Source organism: Somniosus microcephalus, chromosome 4 (genome assembly GCF_052327205.1).
Source record: "Somniosus microcephalus isolate GS21.2 chromosome 4, FLI_Smic_1.0, whole genome shotgun sequence".
NCBI lineage: Eukaryota > Metazoa > Chordata > Chondrichthyes > Squaliformes > Somniosidae > Somniosus > Somniosus microcephalus.
Genome location: NC_140990.1, coordinates 143,184,260 through 143,203,955, shown reverse-complemented (window position 1 = coordinate 143,203,955; position 19,696 = coordinate 143,184,260). Strand labels below are relative to the sequence as shown.

General features: G+C 44.6%; 1 long non-coding RNA gene across 1 annotated transcript; it reads right to left on the bottom strand.

Moving 5' to 3' along the window:
* Positions 1-13,339: 13,339 nt before the first annotated feature.
* Positions 13,340-14,927, bottom strand: LOC147119869 (uncharacterized). The gene is made up of 2 exons (XR_015077840.1): positions 14,310-14,927; positions 13,340-14,154 (listed from the first exon to the last, which is right to left on the bottom strand). It is a non-coding gene; the product is annotated as an uncharacterized LOC147119869 (long non-coding RNA).
* Between the last annotated feature and the right edge of the window lie 4,769 nt (positions 14,928-19,696).

The following is a 19,696-nucleotide window of genomic DNA, read 5'->3' as shown; positions in this document are numbered from 1 at the left end:
TACATTCAGTGTGGACAGTTCGATTTCAGCACAGTTACATTCAGTGAGGTCAGGTCCATTTCAGCACTGTTATATTTAGGTGGACATGTCCAGTTAAGTAAATTTACTTTCAGTGTGGATAAGTCCAGTACAGCACAGTTACAGTCAGTGATGACAGGTCCAGTTCAGCACAGTTAATTTCAGTGTGGACAGTTCCAGTTCAGCATAGTTACATTCAGTGTGGACATGTCCAGTTCAGCACTGTTACATTCAGTGTGCACAGGTCCAGTTCAGTGAAATTACATTCATTGTGCACATGTCCAGTTCAGCAATGTTATATTAATCTTGCACAGGTCCAGTTCATCACATTTACATTCACTGTGGACAAGACCAGTTCAGCACATTTACATTCAGTGTGGAGATGTCTAGTTCTGCACAGTTACGTTCAGAGTAGACTATTCCAGTTCAGCATAGTAACATTCTGACTGGGCAGGTCCAGTTCTGCACGGTTACATTCAGTGTGGACATTTCCAGTTCAGCAATGTTCCATTAATTGTGCACAGGTCCAGTTGATCACAGTTGCATTCAGTGTGGACAAGACCAGTTCAGCACATTTACATTCAGTGTGGACATGTCCAGTTCAGCACAGTTGCACTAAATTTGGACACGTCCAGTTCAGCACAGTTACATTCAGTGTGGACATGTCCAGTTCAGCATAGTTGCACTAAATGTGGACATGTCCAGTTCAGCACAGTTACAGTCAGTGTGGTCAGATCCAGTTCAGCACAGTTCCATTCAGTGTGGACAGGTCCAGTTCAGAAGAGTTACATTCAGTGCGGACATGACCAGTTCAGCACAGTTACATTCAGTGTGGACAGGTCCAGTTCAGCACAGTCATACTCAGTGTGGACAGGTCGAGTTCAGCACGGCTGCATTCAGTGTGACCAGGTACAGTCCAGTAAGTTTACATGCAGTGTGGACATGTCCAGCTCAACAAAGATTTATTCAGTGTGAACAGGTCCATTTCAGCACAGTTATATTCAGTGTGGACTGGTCCAGTTCAGCACTTTTACATGCAGTGTGGACAGGTCCATTGTAGCACCGTTACATTCAATGTGGGCAGTTCCATTTCAGCAGGGTTACATTCAATGTGTACATGTCGAGTACAGCACCGTTACATTCAGTGTGGACAAGCACACTTAAGCAATGTTACATTCTATATGGACATGTCCAGTTCAACACAGTTACATTCAGTGTTGACAGGTTAATTTCAGCAATGTTACACTCAGAGTGGACAGTTCCAGATCAGCACAGTTACATTAATTGGGGACAGGTCCATTTCAGCACGGTAACTTTCCATTGGATATGTCCAGTTCATCACAGTTCCATACAGTGTGATAGGTCCAGTTCAGCGCATTTACATTCAGTGAGGACATGTCCAGGTCAGCACAGTTACATTCAGTGTGGAGAGATCCAGTTCAGCACCATTACAATCATTGTGAAGATGTCAATTTCAGCACAGTTACATTCAGTGTGGAGATGTCCAGTTCTGCACATTTGCTCTAATCGTGGACATGTCCAGTTCAGCACAGTTACATTCAGTGTGGACAGGTCCTGTTCAGCAAAATCATATTCAGTTTGGAAAACTCGAGTTCAGCACAATTACATTCAGTGAGGACAGGCCCAGCTCAGCACAGTTACATTTAGTGTGGTCAGGTACAGTTCAGCACGCTTACATTCAGTGTTGACATGTCCAGTTCAGCAAAGTTATATTCAGTCTGGACAGTTCCATTTTAGCACATTAACATTTCGTGTGTAGAGGTCCAGTTCATCACAGTTGCAGTCAGTGTGGACAGGTCCATATCAGCACAGTTAGATTCAGTGAGCACAGTTCCAGTTCAGCAGAGTTACGTTCACTGAGGACATGTCCAGTTCAGCAAAGTTACATTCAGTTTGGACAGTTCCAGTTCATCGGAGTTACATTCAGTGTGGAGATGTCCAGTTGAGCACATTTACATTCAGTGTGGACATGTCCAGTTCAGCACAGTTGCATTAATTGTGGCCAGGCCCAGTTCAGCACAGTTAAATTCACATTGGACAATTCCAGTTCAGCAAAGCTAATTTCAGTGGTGACAGGTCAATTACAGTACGGTTTCATTCAATGTGTATTTGTCCAGTTCAGCACAGTTACATTCAGTGTGGACAGGTCCAGTTCAGCACAGGTACATTCAGTGTGGAGAGATCCATTTCAGCAGCGTTACAATCATTGTGAAGATGTCCAGTTCAGCACAGTTACATTCAGTGTGGAGATGTCCAGTTCTGCACAGTTGCTCTAATTGTGGACATGTCCAGTTTAGCACAGTTACATTCAGTGTGGACAGGTGCTGTTCAGCACAGTCATATTCAGTTTCGACAGGTCGAGTTCAGCAGAATTACATTCAGTGTGGACAGGTCCAGTTCAGCAGAGTTACATTCAGTGTGGACAGTTCCATTTCAGCACGGTTACATTCAGTGAGGTCAGGTCCATTTCAGCACTGTTATATTTAGGTGGACATGGCCAGTTCAGTAAATGTATTTTGAGTGTGGATAAGTCCAGTACAGCACAGTTAGAGTCAGTGAAGCCAGGTCCAGTTCAGCACAGTTAATTTCAGTGTGGACAGTTCCAGTTCAGTGAAATTACATTCAGTGTGCATATGTCCAGTTCAGCAATGTTATATTAATCTTGCACAGGTCCAGTTCATCTCAGTTACATTCACTGTGGACAAGACCAGTTCAGCACATTTACATTCAGTGTGGACATGTCTAGTTCTGCACAGTTACGTTCAGGGTAGATTGGACCAGTTCAGCATAGTAACATTCTGACTGGGCAGGTCCAGTTCTGCACGGTTACATTCAGTGTGGACATGTCCAGTTCAGCAATGTTACATTAATTGTGCACAGGTCCAGTTGATCACAGTTACATTCAGTGTGGACAAGACCAGTTCAGCACATTTACATTCAGTGTGGACATGTCCAGTTCAGCACAGTTGCACTAAATGTGGACATGTCCAGTTCAGCACAGTTACATTCAGTGTGGACATGTCCAGTTCAGCACATTTGCACTAAATGTGGACATGTCCAGTTCAGCACAGTTACATTCGGTGTGGACAGGTCCAGTTCAGCACAGTATCATTCAGAGTGGAGAGTTCCAGTTCAGCACAGTTACAATCAGTGTGGTCAGATCCAGTTCAGCACAGTTCCATTCAGTGTGGACAGGTCCGGTTCAGAAGAGTTACATTCAGTGCGGACATGACCAGTTCAGCACAGTTACATTCAGTGTGGACAGGTCCAGTTCAGCACAGTCATACTCAGTGTGGACAGGTCGAGTTCAGCAACATTACATTCAGTATGGACAGGTCCAGTTCAGCACAGTTACATTCAATGTGGTCAGGTACAGTTCAGCACGCTTACATTCAGTGTTGACATGTCCAGTTCAGCAAAGTTATATTCAGTGAGGACAGGTGCATTTCAGCACTGTTACATATAGTGTGGAGTGGTCCAGTTCATCGCAGTTGCAGTCAATGTAGACAGGTCCATATCAGCACAGTTGCCTTCAATGTAGACATGTCCAGTACAGCGCAGTTACGTGCACTGTGGACATGTCCTGTTCAGCACAGTTACATTCAGTGTGGACAGGTCCAGTTCATCAGAGTTACATTCAGTGTGGAGATATCCAGTTCAGTAAAGTTACATTCAGTGTGGACATGTCCAGTTATGCACAGTTGCATTAATTGTGGATATGACCAGTTCAGTACGGTTAAATTCAGTGTGGACAGGTCCAGTTCAACACAGTTACGTTCAGTGTGCACATTTCCAGTTCAGCGCAGTTACATTCAGAGTGGACAAGTCCTGTTCAGCACAGCTACATTCAGTGTTGACATGTCCAGTTCAGCACAGTTACATTTAGTGAGGACAGGTCCAATTCAGCAGAGTTACATTCAGTGTGAATATGTCCAGTTCATCACTGTACCATTCAGTGTGGACATCTCCTGTTCAGCACAATTACATTCAGTGTGGACATTTCCAGTTCAGCACAGTTACATTCAGAGTGGACAGGACCAATTCAGCACAGTTATATTGGCCCAGTAATTCCGTCCCAAACGCGTGAGTACGGTCGGGGTACTCAAACGTCTGGCCGGAGGAAATGCCGGTTTTCAGCATGCACAGCGCATGCGGGGATAGCCGGCATTTCCTGTCCTCTGAACGAAGGGGTTCAGAAGCACAGCGCGTGCGACTGCACAGGCAGCGTGTGCGTAGTGAACTTAATCGATTTCATTCATGGATTCAGTGAGGTTAAGTCCTTACAACTTACACATGAAAAAGCATGTGTAAAGTTGGTCCAGAGGCTGCGGAGGAAGATATATATTATCATGGAGCTTCTGAAAGGCAATATCTTTGTTTGGGAAAGGGAGGAAGGTTATTTTAAGAAATGATGAGGTAAGTTTTAAGGTTTAATTTTTTTTTTTTAAACGGATTTTCAGCACTGTAGCTAGAAGGAGCAATTGTGTCTGTGTGAATTGAATATGCTGTATTTATTAAATGTGAAAATGACTGTTCTAAAATGAGTAATGAAACATTTCCAACATTTTTAAGAAAGAAACTTTTCATCAGTAATATATTCTTTTCAGTAATTATGTATGTATGTCCGTATATATTCCTTTACATATATGTATATATTCCTTTACTTATGTGTATGAAGTATTAAATTATGATTTTCCAAAAAGTTACTTTCTCTGAAAGTCATAATTAAATACATACATTCATACACATAAGTAAAGCAATATATACATACATACATATACGCAAAGGAATATATACAGACATACATACATAATTACTTAAAAGAATATATTACTGGTGAAAAGTTTCTTTCTTAAAAATGTTGGAGTCATTTTCACATTTAATAAACACAGCAAATTCAATTCACATAGTCACAATTGCTCCTTCTACCTACAGTACTGAAAACCGTATTAAAAAACAAAAATAAACTTTAAAATTCACCTCAGCATTTCTTAAAATAACTTTCCTCCCTTTCCCAAACAAAAATATTGCCTTTCAGAAGCGACACGATAACATATATCTTCCTCCGCAGCCTCTGGAGCAACTGTACTCATGCTTTATTCATGTGTAAGTTGTAAGGACTTAACCTCACTGAAAGCATGAATGAAACCGGCGAATTTTACTGCGCACGCGCTGCCTGTGCAGTCGCACGTGTTCTGCCTCTGAACCATTTCGTTCAGAGGACAGGAAATGCCGGTTTTCCCCGCATGCGCTGTGCATACTGAAAACCGGCATTTCCTCCGGCCAGACACATGAGTACTCCGACCGTACTCACGTGTTTGGAACAGAATTACTGGGCCAACATTTTACATGTCAATAAAATGAAAAATTTAACAATTGCACGATTTGCCCCCTCGCATCTGCGACTGAGGGTCCAAGGAGGTGCATTGCGCAAGAGGTCATCGTCGTACGTATCCTCACACTGTTCCCTTTCGGGAACTGTATGAAGTTTTGGAAGGATTTCTGGCCACGTTAACGCTCCTTCCATGACCATAACCATCTTCATACCAGCCATTAGGTTGGTTAGTCCTATGGCATGAGGGTTTTACGGGCTCCCACAACCCATATGAGGGGGGGGGGCACCCACACCCACGGACGCAAGTATCCCGCTGGATGTCCACCCAGAATTTATAGTTGGAGCTCTGACTCCACTTGCCGAGACTGTCTGGAGCGGGGTTCGAAACCCTACTCCTTCTGGCCCAGCGGCGGGGATGCTTACCGCTACGCAAAAGGCCCACTCCGTGCTAAATGTGACACCCATATGTTTCCTGCGCCTTTTCCCTCCCCGTGACTGGAGCCCTATGCTGCCACTTGAAAGACCAAGCTATCATCTGTCCTTTTTGCGGTGCTTTTGACTTCTCATTACCAATGATGAGCAGGCGCTGCACCTCCACCTCGTTGAGGCGATCGCTGAGGTCATCATCGGTTCAATTGTGAGTTCTTTTAATGCCGTGAATTGTGCTCATTCCAGCCATTTCACGTTGCTAATCGGATTGGGCCTTTGGCTTCGTGGTAGGATCCCCGCCGTTGGGCCAGACAGGGTAGGGTTTTGATCCCCGCTCCAGACAGTCCCGGCAAGTGGAGTCGGAGCTCCGGCTCTAAATTCTGGGTTGACATCCAGTGGGATATTTGCGTCCGTGGGTGTGGGTGGCCCCCCCTCCTCGTATAGCTTGTGGGAGCCCGTAAAACCCTCCCGCCATAGGACTAACCACCCTAATGGCTGGTACAAAGATGGTTACGGTCACGGAATGAGCATTAATCACGGCCATAAATCCTTCCACCACTTCATACAGTTCCCCAAAGGGAACAGTGTGAAGACACGTATGATGATGACGTTGCTAAAGAAAAAAATGGAATGAAAAAAATTCTTTCAGGGCTTTTAAGAGTCTTTAAATTGCTTTAATTCTGTTTAAAACTACTTCAGATTCTTCAAAATAATGTAAACGTTTTTAAAAGTTTATAAAAGTTACCAAAAGCTTCATAAAAATACCAAAAACCTATTTGAAATGCTGCTCTGCATGTAACAATGCTTTGCAGCTTGTGAGAAACATGGGGGGCGTGTCCTATTAAACTGAGACCTCAAGGGGCGTGTCTCAGTTGCACAGCGCGCTCCAGGCTTCGCGCTGGCTGCACTCCTGGGCGGCGTGACGTCAGATGCTGCCCGGTATTCTTCTGTTTCAAAAAGGAATTCCAGGCATCCCTGGAGGTGAACGGCAGGCGCGTCCGGTAAGTGCAGATCGGGGGCTTGCACGCGCGGCAAGCCGCCGATCCGAATTTCTGCCCCATTAAGTGAGGAGAGGACCTTTTCAGCAGAGTTGCAGTCAGTATGGTCAGGTCCACTTCAGCACAGTTACATTCAGTGTGGACCGTTCCAGTTCAGCATAATTACATTCAATGTGGACATATGCATTTCAGCACAGTTACATTCAGTTTGGACAGCTCCAGTTCAGCAATGTTACTTTCAGTGTGAACAGGTCCAGTTCAGCACATTTACATTCAGTGTGGACATGTCCAGGTCAGCACCTTTCCATTCATTGTGGACATGTCCAGTTCAGCAGAGTTACATTCAGCTTGGTCAAATCAAGTTCTGAACAGTTACATTCAGTGTTGACATGTCCAGTTCAGCACATTTAAATTCAGTTTGGACAGGTCCTGTTCAGCATAGTAACATTCAGACTATACAGGTCCAGTTCAGCATGGTTACATTTAGTGTGGAGAGGCCCAGTTCAGCAGAGTTAATGTCAGTGTGGTCAGGTCCAGCTCAGCACATTTAAATTCAGTGTGGACAGGTCCAGTGCAGCACAGTTACATTCAGCGTGGAGAGTTCCAGTTCAGCAGAGATACATTCAGTGTGGCCATGCCCTGTACAGCACAGTTACATTCAGTGTGTCCAGATCCAGTTCAGCACAGTTACATTCAGTGTATACATTTCCGGTTCAGCACAGTTATATACAGAGTGGGCAGGTCCATTTCAGCACAGTTACATTAAGTGAGGAGAGGACCTATTCAGCAGAGTTGCAATCAGTGTTTTCAGGTCCACTTCAGCACAGCTACATTCAGTGTGGACATGTCCAATTCAGCAGTTACATTAAGTGAAGATATGTCCAATTCAACACAGTTACATTCAGTGTGGACAGGTCCAGTTCAGCACAGTTACATTTAGTGAGCACACATCCATTTCAGCAGAGTTACATTCAGTGTGGACATGTCCAGTGCAGCACATTTACATTCAGTGTGGACAGGTCCAGTTCAGCACAGTTGCATTCAGAGTGGAGAGATACAGTGCAGCATCGTTACATTCAATGTGGACATGTCCAGTTCAGCACAGTTACATTCTTTGTGGCAGGTCCATTTCAGCACAGTTACATTAAGTGTGGAGAGGACCTGTTCAGCAAAGGTGCAGTCAGTGTGGTCAGGTCCAGTTCAGCACAGATACATACAGTGTGGACAAGTCCAGTTCGGCACAGTTACATTGGCCCAGTAATTCCTCTCTGAACGCGTGAGTATGGTCGGGGTACTCACGCATCTGGCTGGAGAAAATGCCCGTGTTCAGCATGCACAGCGCATGCGGGGAAAACCGGCATTTGCAGTCCTCTGAACGAAGGGTTTCAGAGGCACAGCACGTGCGACTGCACAGGTAGCGCTTGCGCAGTGAACTTCGTCGATTTCATTCATGGATTCAGTGAGGGTAAGTCCTTACAAGTTACACTTGAAAAAAGCATGTGTAAATTTGCTCCAAGGCTGCGGAGGAAGATATATTTTATCGTGGAGCTTCTGAAAGGCAATATTTTTGTTTGGGAAAGGGAGGAAAGTTATTTTAAGAAATGCTGAGGTAAGTTTTAAAGTTTAAATTTTTTTTTTAATGGGTTTTCATTACGGTTGGTAGAAGGGGCAATTGTGGCTGTGTGAATTGAATGTGAGAATGAGTGTTCTAAAATGAGTAATGTAACATTTCCAACACTTTTAAGAAAGAAACTTTCATCAGTAATAAGTAATTATGTATGTATGTCCGCATATATTCCTTTACGTATATGTATGTATGTTTTATATTCCTTTACTTATGTGTATGAATGTATGTTTTTAATTATGATTTTCCAATAAGTTACTTTCTCTGAAAGTCATAATTAAATACATACATTCATACACATAAGTAAAGGAATATATACATACACGCCAAGGAATATATACAGACATACATACATAATTACTTAAAAGAATATATTACTGATGAAAAGTTTCTATCTTAAAAATGTTGGAGTCATTTTCACATTTAATAAACACAGCAAATTCAATTCACATAGCCACAATTGATCCTTCTACCTACAGTACTGAAAACCCGTTTTAAAAAACAAAAATAAACTTTAAAACTTACCTCAGCATTTCTTAAAATAACTTTCCTCACTTTCCCCAAAAAAAATATTGCCTTTCAGAAGCTCCACGATAAGAAATATCTTCCTCCACAGCCTCTGGAGCAACTGTACTCATGCTTTATTCATGTGTAAGTTGTAAGGACTTGACCTCAATAAAAGCATGAATGAAAGCGGCGAATTTTACTGCGCACACGCTGCCTGTACAGTCGCACGCATTCTGCCTCTGAACCCCTTCGTTCAGAGGACAGGAAATGCCGGTTTTCCCCGCATGCGCTGTGCATGCTGAAAACTGGCATTTCCTCCGGCCAGACGCGTAAGTACCCCGACCGTACTTGCGCGTTTGGAAGGGAATTACTGGGCCAACATTTTACATGTCAATAAAATGAAAAATTTAACAATTGCACGATTTGCCCCCTCGCATCTGCGACTGAGGGTCCAAGGAGCTGCATTGCGCAAGAGGTCATCGTCGTACGTATCCTCACACTGTTCCCTTTCGGGAACTGTATGAAGTGGTGGAAGGATTTCTGGCCACGTTAACACTCCTTCCGTGACCATAACCATTTTCATACCAGCCATTAGGGTGGTTAGTCCTATGGCGTGAGGGTTTTACGGGCTCCCACAACCCATCTGAGGGGGGGGCCACCCACACCCGCGGACGCAAGTATCCCGCTGGCTGTCCACCCAGAATTTATAGTTGGAGCTCCGACTCCACTTGCTGGGACTGTCTGGAGCGGGGTTCGAAACCCTACTCCTTCTGGCCCAGCGGCGGGATGCTTACCGCTACGCAAAAGGCCCACTCCGCGCAAAAGGTGACACCCATACGTTTCCTGCGCCTTTTCCCTCCCCGTGACTGGAGCCCTATGCTGCCACTTGAAAGACCAAGCTATCATCTGTCCTTTTTGCGGCGCCTTGGACTTCTCATTACCAATGATGAGCAGGTGATGCGCCTCCACCTCGTTGAGGAGATTGCTGAGGTCATCATCAGTTCAATTGTGAGTTCTTTTAATGCAGTGAATTGTGCTCATTCCAGCCATTTCACGTTGCTAATCAGAGTGGGCCTTTGGCATAGCGGTAGCATCCCCGCCGCTGGGCCACACGGCGTAGGGTTTCTAACCCCGCTCCAGACAGTCCCGGCAAGTGGAGTCGGAGCTCCGGCTCTAAATTCTGGGTAGACATCCAGTGGGATATTTGCGTCCGTGGGTGTGGGTGGCCCCCCTCCTTGTATAGCTTGTGGGAGCCCGTAAAACTCTCCCGCCATAGGACTAACCACCCTAATGGCTGGTTCAAAGATGGTTACGGTCACGGAATGAGCATTAATCACAGCCATAAATCCTTCCACCGCTTCATACAGTTCCCCAAAGGGAACAGTGTGAAGACACGTATGACGACGACATTGCTAAATAAATGGGATAAAAAAAATTCTTTTAGGGCTTTTAAAAGTCTTTAAATTGCTTTAATTCTGTTTAAAACTACTTCAGATTCTTTAAAATAATGTAAACGTTTTTAAAAGTTTATAAAAGTTACCAAAAGCTTCATAAAAATACCAAAAACCTATTTAAAATGCTGCTTTGCATGTAAAAATGCTTAGCAGCTTGTGAGAAAAATTTTGGGCGTGTCCTATTAAACTGAGACCTCAAGGGGCGTGTCTCAGTTGCACAGCGCGCTACAGGCTTCGTGCTGGCTGCACTCCTGGGCGGCGTGACGTCAGACACTGCCCGGGAGTCAACATTTTAAAACAGCAATTCCAGGCGTCCCTGAAGCTCAACGGCCGGCGCGTCGGGTAAGTGCATATCGGGGGCTTGCACGCGCGGCAAGCCCCCGACCCGAATTTCTGGGCCAATAAGTGAGGACATGTCCAGTTCAGCACAGTTACATTCAGTGTGGACAGGTCCAGATCAGCACCGTTGCATTCATTTTCGACATGTCCAGTTCAGCAGAGTTACATTCAGTGTGGATATATCAAGTTCAGCACAGTTACATTCAGTGTGGACAAGTCCCGTTCAGCACAGTTACAGTCAGTGTGGACATTACCAGTTCAGCACAGTTACATTCAGTGTGGACAGGTCCTGTTCAGCAGAGTTACATTCAGTGTGCACATTTCAATTTCAGCAATGTGACATGCAGTGTGCACAGGTACATTTCGGCACAGTTACATTAATTGTGGACAAGCCCAGTTCAGCATAAATACCTTCAGTGGGGACAGGTCAAGTTCAGCTCTTTAACATTCAGTGTGGACATGTCCAGTTCCGCACAGTTGCTTTAATTGTGGACATGCCGAGTTCAGTGCAGATATATTCAGTGTCTCCAGGTACAGTCCAGCATGGTTAGATTCAGTGTGTACAGGTGCAGTTGAGCACAGTTACATTCAGTGTGGACCAGTCAGTTCAGCAGAGTTACCATCAGTGTGGACGGGTGCAGTTCAGCACAGTTACATTCAGTGTGGACAGATCATATTCAGCAATGTTATACAGAGAGTGGATAGGTCCATTTCTGCATGGTTACATTCAGCGTGCACAAGTCCAGTTCAGCAGAGTTACTTCCAGTGGCGACTGGTCTAGTTCTGCACGGTTACTTTCAGTTGGACATGTCCAGTTCAGCACAGTTACACACAGTGTGGACAGTTCCAGTTCAGCATTGTTACATTCAGATTGGACAGGTCCAGCTAATCACAGTTACATTCAGTGTGGACAGGTCCAGTTCAGCACAGTTATATTCATTGTGGACATACCAGTTGAGCACTGTTGCATTAATTGCGGGAATGCCCAGTTCAGCAGGGTAACATTCAGTGTGGACATGTCCAGTTCAGCACAATTACATTCAGTGTGGACTGTTCATATTCAGCAATGTTGCACAGAGAGTGGACAGGTCCATTTCTGCACGGTTACATTCAGCGTACACAAGTCCAGTTCAGCAGAGTTACTTGCAGTGGGGACTGGTCTAGTACTGCATGTTTACTTTCATTTGGGCATGTCCAGTTCAGCATAGTTACATACAGTGTGGACTGGTCCAGTTCAGCACTGTTACATTCAGTGTGGACAGGTCCAGCTAAGCACAGTTACATTCAGTGTGGACAGGTCCAGTTCAGCACAGTTACATTCATTGTGGACAGGTCCAGTTCAGCACGGTTGCAATCAGTGTGTAAATGTCCAGTTCAGCACAGTTACATTGGGCCAGAAATTCCAGGCCAGAAGCGTGAGTATGTTCGGGTTACTCACGCTTCTGGCCGTTGGAAATGCCGGCGTTCAGCAGGAACAGCGCATGCGGGGAACGCCGGCATTTCCAGACCCGAGATCTATTCACAGCGCGTGCGACTGCACAGGCAGCGCTTGCGCAGTGAACTTTGTGGATTTCACTGATGGATTCAGTGAGGTTAAGTCCTTAGAAGTTACACTTGAAAAAAGCAAGTGTAAAGTTGTTCATTGGCTGCGGAGGAAGATATATTTTATCGTGGAGCTTTTGAAATGCAATAATTTTGTTTGGGAAAGGGAGGGAAGTTATTTTAAGAAATTTTAAGTAAGTTTTAAAGTTTAAATTTTTTTTTTAAAGTGTTTTCAGAACGGTAGGTAGGAGGAGCAATTGTGGCTGTGTGAATGGAATGTGAGAATGAGTTATGTATGTCTGTCCACATATATTCCTTTACGTATATGTATGTATGTTTTATATTCCTTTACTAATGTGTATGAATGTATGTTTTTAATTATGATTTTCCAATAAGTTGCTTTCTCTGAAAGTCATAATTATATAATACATTCATACACATAAGTAAAGGAATATATACATAACACGCAAAGGAATATATACAGACATACATACTTTCAGAAGCTCCACGATAAGAAATATCTTCCTCCGCAGCCTCTGGAGCAACTGTACCCATGCTTTTTTCATGTGTAAGTTGTGATGACTTGACCTCACTGAAAGCATTAATGAAAGCGGCGAATTATACTGCGCACGCGCTGCCTGTGCAGTCGCACGAGTTCTGACTCTGAACCCCTTCGTTCAGAGGACAGGAAATGCCGGTTTTCCCCACATGCACTGTGCATGCTGAAAACCGGCATTTCATCCGGCCAGATGCGTAAGTACCCCGACCGTACTCGCGCATTTGGAAGGGAATTACTGGGCCAACATTTTACATGTCAGTAAAATGAAAAATTTAACAATAGCACGACTTGCCCTGCAGAAAGGACTGACCCTTAACAATGAGGATCAGCTGCCTGTTGAAGCGGAGGATGAAGGCGATGGCAATGTGCATGCTGCCAGGCCTCATGGAGAGGAACCAAGTGCCGCCGAATGTAAGGCTGCTCGCAAACTGCTGGTAGCCAACACCTTCACGCGGTAGTTATGCCCTGTACCAACCCCTCCCCCCGCAAGGCAAAGACAGAAGCAGAGACATATTAAAGTGCAACATTGACCTTTTATTGCATAATGAAAAACTTCTCAGATTCAGTTTCAATGTATAAAGTGAATAACTTGTAAATTTTAAGTAATAGTTATGAACGTTCAAGAAAAGTTATGGACAGGAACAGTGAGGAAGTGTTATTGGAAATAATTCATCTTTACTTGTCTTTCTTCCTTCAAGGATGTTAATGACCTACTTAATGCAATGTTAACAGTTTTTAAATCACTTTGTAAACAGGTTTAACTATTTGTGTTTGATTCTTAGTGATATAACAAAAATAAAGATGCTAACTACCTCTTTCAACGTTTTTAAACATGTGCAAAATGGTGACTGCTACAAAATAAAGTTTTACAGCTCCAAGCAATGCAATCAAGACAACAGAACATTCCTTCAGATGGCCCCAAAGCCATAAAGTTTTATTGCTACCTCAGGTGACTTTACCAAGAAGTAAATTGACTGCTGTAAAAGAAAGCCTTTATAGATCTGGCTAACTTAAATTCTAATCAATGTTACAGTACACTTTAGTTATAACTGCACAAACCCTGACAGATCGGAGCAAGTCACTGAACTTCTTGCGGCATTGTTCCGCTGTACGTGGAATGGTGGAGGTCGCGCTGACAGCTTCTGCAACTTCCGACCACGCTGCCGTCTGACCTTTTCGCGGAGCTCTCGACTGCTCATTCCCAATGATGCGCAGGCGCCTCGCCTCCACCTCGTTGCGGAGATTGCTGAGGTCATCATCAGTGAAGTTCTGAGTTCTTTTAATCACGTTAATTGTGCTAATTCCAGCCATTTCACTTTGCTAATTAACTGCAAAGAATTAATAGAATGTTTTCAAGGCTTTAAAAATTGCTTAAATAGCTTCAATTCTCTTTAAAACTATGTAAGAGTCATCAAAAACATTTACACGTTTTTAAAATTTTAAAAAAGTTCACAAAACATTCATAAAATAGCAGATAACTTACCTTCCCTGCAGCTTTGTAACTCCAAAGTCCTGTGCAGCTGCTTGGAGCGATTGGGGGCGTGTCCTGCTACAATGAGACCTTAAGGGGCGTGTCTCACTTACACTGCACGCTCCTGGCTCCGCGCTGGCTGCACTCCTGGGCGGCGTGACGTCATACGCTGCCCGGGATTCTTCTTTCAGTTTCTGCAAGTGCAGGCGTCCCTGGAGCTGATCGGCAGGAGCGCGGGGTAAGTGCAAATACGGGGCTTGCACGCGCTGCAAGCCCCGTTCTGGAATTTCTGGCCCATTCAGTGTGGAAATACCAGTTCAGCACTGTTGCATTAATTGCGGACATGCCCAGTTCAGCACGGTTAAATTCAGTGTGGACGTGCCCAGTCCAGCACAGTTACATTCAGTGTAGAAATGTACAGTTCCGCACAGTTGCATTCAGTGTGGACTTGCCCAGTTCAGCGCAGTTGCTTTAATTGTGGACATGCCCAGTTCAGCACAGATACATTCAGTGTGGCCAGGTACGGTTAAACACTGTTACGTTCAATGTGGACATGTCCAGTTCAGAACAGATATATTCAGTGTGGCCAGGTACAGTCCAGCATGGTTAGATTCAGTATGGACATGTCCAATTCAGCAAAGTTGTGGTGTATGTGCCTTTAAGAGCAATTGTGGTGTATGTGCCTTTAAGAGCCCCAGGTGTGCGTAATGCCGGTAATTGCCACTTGGGCTATAGAAGCCTGTGTATTGTGTATATCCTTTAGAACCCCACCCCCCCAGACTTGCTTCGTAAATACCTATGAACCAACTCCTGTCTTCAGTGTCTTTATCTACACATGGACACTACAGTGGCGACGAAGTGGAAACGGACTTACCTGCCATTCGGCAGCACCTCTAGGACATCGATTCCTCCAGCGTCCAGAAGACTCAAGGAGGTAAGAGAAACTGTGGTTTCACCAGCTGGCCAAGCTGGTGGCAGGTACTGCGCTAATCCTTCCTGGGCGTCAGGCTGGAGCTCCAGCGGCGGGCTCTACAGCTGAGACAGGCAGCGAAATCGGAGGCAAGCAATAACGGACTGGGAGGGTGCACTCGAGAGACGGCCGGCGCGGCAAGCAGGTCAGCGTTTAGACCTCCGTCGGGAACGAGTCTCCAACAGTGAATAAACGGAAACCACAGTAAAACAGCGTTGTTATCGGTAGCAGCGGCGGGAAAGCGCGGAAGCGCCATATCATTGCTACAGAGAAAAAAAAGCGCGGGAAGCGCCATATCTTTTCGGAAATGCCTAAATCTGGTAATATTGAGGCTTTTGATGGCGAAATAGAAGATTGGACCACATACGTGGAAAGAGTAGAGGTTTATTGCACTGCAAATGGAATAGCAGATGAAAAAAAAGCTTCAGTACTTCTGAACTTAATGGGCGCAAAGACATACGGGCTGTTACGAAACTTAATCACTCCAGCCAAACCAAAGGACAAGAATTTTAAAGAAATTGTTGATACCCTGCAGGAGCATTTAAACCCAACACCGCTGCTGATAGCAGAACGATTCAAGTTCTTCAAGAGAAATCAACACAAGAATGAAAGTAATGCTGATTACCTAACCGAATTAAGAAAGCTATCAAAGTACTGCCAATTCGGAGCAGGACTATCGGATTATCTTCGAGACAAATTTGTTTGCGGTCTCTTAAGTGAAGGAACACAAAAAAGACTGCTTTCTGAAAAAGATTTAACATTGGCCAAAGCTTTCAGTATGGCTGTATCATACGAAGCAGCAGCAAAAGGAGCTGCAGAGATACAACGAGAGACACAGGACTTCGGCACCCATGAAATGACACAGGAGTTCGGAAGATGTTATCGCTGCGGCAGATCCACCCATAACCAGAGGGACTGCTGGTTCAAGGGCAAAGCATGCAGGCAATGCGGTAAGATTGGACACATTGCACGGGTATGCCAATCTGGACAAAATAAATCCACTGACAGAAAACAAAGAATCAATAAAGAAAAGTACAGGAAGGTACAAATGATGACGGACAATAGCTCCGAAGACCAGAATAGCGATAGCGACTCTGGAAACAAGAGACTAAGCTGTCTCAAATTACATAATGTACTTGCCAAAGAGGATTACCAAACCATTTGGGTTACCCTCACAATAGCAGGGTCCCCAGTTAAAATGGAGCTAGATACAGGATCAGCTCTAACCGTAATAAATCGACGAGATTACGAGAGGCTATTTTCGCATATACCTCTAAAAGACACATCCATTATCTTAAAAACATATACGGGGCAGAAAGTCTACCCCAAAGGAAAAATAAAGGTGCCTGTGGTATACAACGGCAAAGAAATACAAAAGTTGTATTTATACATTCTACAAGATGGTGGTCCACCGTTGTTGGGACGTGAATGGATAAGGAAGATACGTTTAGACTGGCACTCCATTCAGGCACTGACGGTGACCAGTAAGGAAAAAAACAATGATGACATCATACCTGAACGATTAAAAGACATCTTGGCCAACGCCAAAGTAGTGTTTCAAGAGAAACTAGGAACCTTGAAAGGCATCACCGCCTCAATAAAAGTGGACGATGCAGAAATTCCAAAAAAATTTTAAGGCAAGACCGGTGCCATACGCAATTCTTCCGGCAGCCGAGGCAGAGCTGGAGAATTTGGAAAAGGCAGGCGTATTATCCAAAATAGATTGGAGCGAATGGGCAACACCCATCGTTCCAGTCATAAAAAAAGCATTGAAAAATAACTCTGAGGAACAGAGAAAAATTCGCATCTGTGGGGACTTCAAGGTGACTGTAAACCCGGTCCTTCACATGGTACAGTATCCTCTTCCGAGGATAGAAGATATTTTCGCCTCACTATCCGGAGGGAAACGTTTCACAAAAATTGACTTGGCACAGGCATATCTACAGATGGAGGTGGAGGAGACCTCTAAAAAGTATCTCACAATAAACACACACAAAGGCCTGTACCAGTACAATCGACTGGTTTTTGGAGTAGCATCAGCTCCAGCTATCTGGCAAAGAGCTATGGAGCAAGTCCTGCAAGGGATTCCGGGGACTCAATGCTACCTAGACGACATCCTTATAACAGGAGAAAACGACAATGAACACCTTGCCAATTTGGAGCAGGTGCTCACTAGGCTGAAAGAACGGGGCCTACGAGCAAATCGCCCCAAGTGCGAATTTTTCCAAAATCAGATATCATATTGTGGTCACATAATTAATAAGGAAGGGTTGCATAAGTCACCTGAAAAAATTGAAGCAGTTATAAAAGCCCCAGCACCTGAAAATGTTTCACAATTAAGGTCATTCCTGGGATTAATAAATTACTATCATAAATTTTTACCGAACTTATCAACTATTCTACACCCTCTAAATGATCTTCTACAGACAGGAGTGATTTGGAAATGGAACGAAGACTGTAAACGTGCCTTCCATAAATGTAAAGACTTAATCACATCCGAGAAAGTTTTGGCTCATTACAACCCATCACTACCAATCAGACTGGCGTGCGATGCATCCCCTTATGGCATAGGAGCAGTATTATCCATAAATTCCCTGATGGCTCAGAACGGCCGATAGCGTTTGCGTCACGCTCATTAAACTCAGCTGAGCGTAACTATGCCCAAATAGACAGGGAAACACTCAGCCTGGTATGGGGAGTGAAGAAATTCAACCATTACCTACACAGACAAAAATTTACCTTGCTGACTGACCATCAACCCCTCATCTCCATATTCAACCCTAAAAAAGGTGTCCCCATTATGACGGCACAAAGACTACAGAGGTGGTCCCTTTTTCTAGGGGCACACCAATACAATATTGAATACAAAGGGTAAAAACAGCATGGAAATGCTGACGGTTTATCGCGCCTACCGTTGCCAACGATAGAAGAGGCACCTACAGTAGACCCAGTAGAGATATTCCACTCTACCATAGTGGAATGTCTACCGGTGACAAATTCTGCCATTGAAAGGGAGACAAGAAATGACCCTACTCTCTCACGGGTCTACGATTTAACAGTGAAGGGTTGGCCAGCACATGGCGAACCACTGTTGCCAGCATTCTCGCAAAGAAGAGAACAGCTGTCAGTGTGCCGAGGAACCTTGATGTGTGGATCCAGAGTGGTGATTCCACCCAAACTCCAGGATAAAGTGCTAAAGGAGCTTCATGAGGGGCATCTGGGTGGAGTGAAAATGAAGAACCTAGCTAGGGCGTTTGTATGGTGGCCAGGTATCGATGGAGACATCGAAGACATGACCAAGAGCTGCCTAGGATGCCAGAAGGTCCAAAATGCTCCGCCACAGGCCCCTCTACATCCATGGGAGTGGCCCTCATCTCCCTGGCAAAGGGTGCACATCGACTTTGCTGGTCCATTTATGGATTCAATGTTCTTAATCGCAGTTGATGCACACTCCAAGTGGCCGGAGGTAATAAAGATGTCCTCCACCACCATGGAAAAAACCATCACAGTATTAAGGACCATATTTGCCAGGAATGGGCTGCCGGAACAGATATGTTCTGATAATGGACCGCAATTTGTGTCCGAAGAATTCAGAAAGTTCTTAAAGAACAATGGGGTAAAGCACTACACGTCCGCCCCATACCATCCCGCCACCAATGGATTGGCTGAAAGGTTTGTCCAGACCTTCAAGAAGGCCATAAAGGCCATGGGTAATGAAGACATAAAACTTCAACACAAGGTGGATAACTTCTTATTTGCATATAGGAATGCAACACATATGGTTACCAACCAAACTCCCGCCATGATGTTCTACAATAGAAACCTAAGATGCCGGCTGGATTTGGTCAAGCCCAACATCCGAAGGGACGTGGAGAACCGGCAGTTTCAAGGTATGAATGAAAGGCCAACTAGGACCTTCCAGATAGGCCAACCGGTTTTGGCCCGGGACTACCGTACCGAGAAATGGCAGCCTGGAACTATCTGCACACGACTAGGACCACTGATGTATACCGTGGACATCGGAGAAAGCATAATAAGGCGCCATGCTGACCAAATCATCAAGTCATCCGAAAAGGGACAACCTACACCACCACTCTATACATCTAACGATGAAGTAGAGATACCCATATCTACCTCCGATCCGGTGAGACTGGAACCCGATGAACCAGACACTGGCATTCAAGCCGAATCAGCCTTGCCAGAAGAACCTACTACACCACCAGAAAGTACTACACCCCCGAGGCGTTATCCAGACCGAGTCAGGAAGCCTCCTGAGAGACTAACTGAAAATTAATTAATACAGCAATGTATATTATTTTGCATATAACATGTAATTAATAATTACTTAAAATATGATGTACTAGTTAGCTAGAAGGGGAGGAATTGTGGTGTATGTGCCTTTAAGAGCAATTGTGGTGTATGTGCCTTT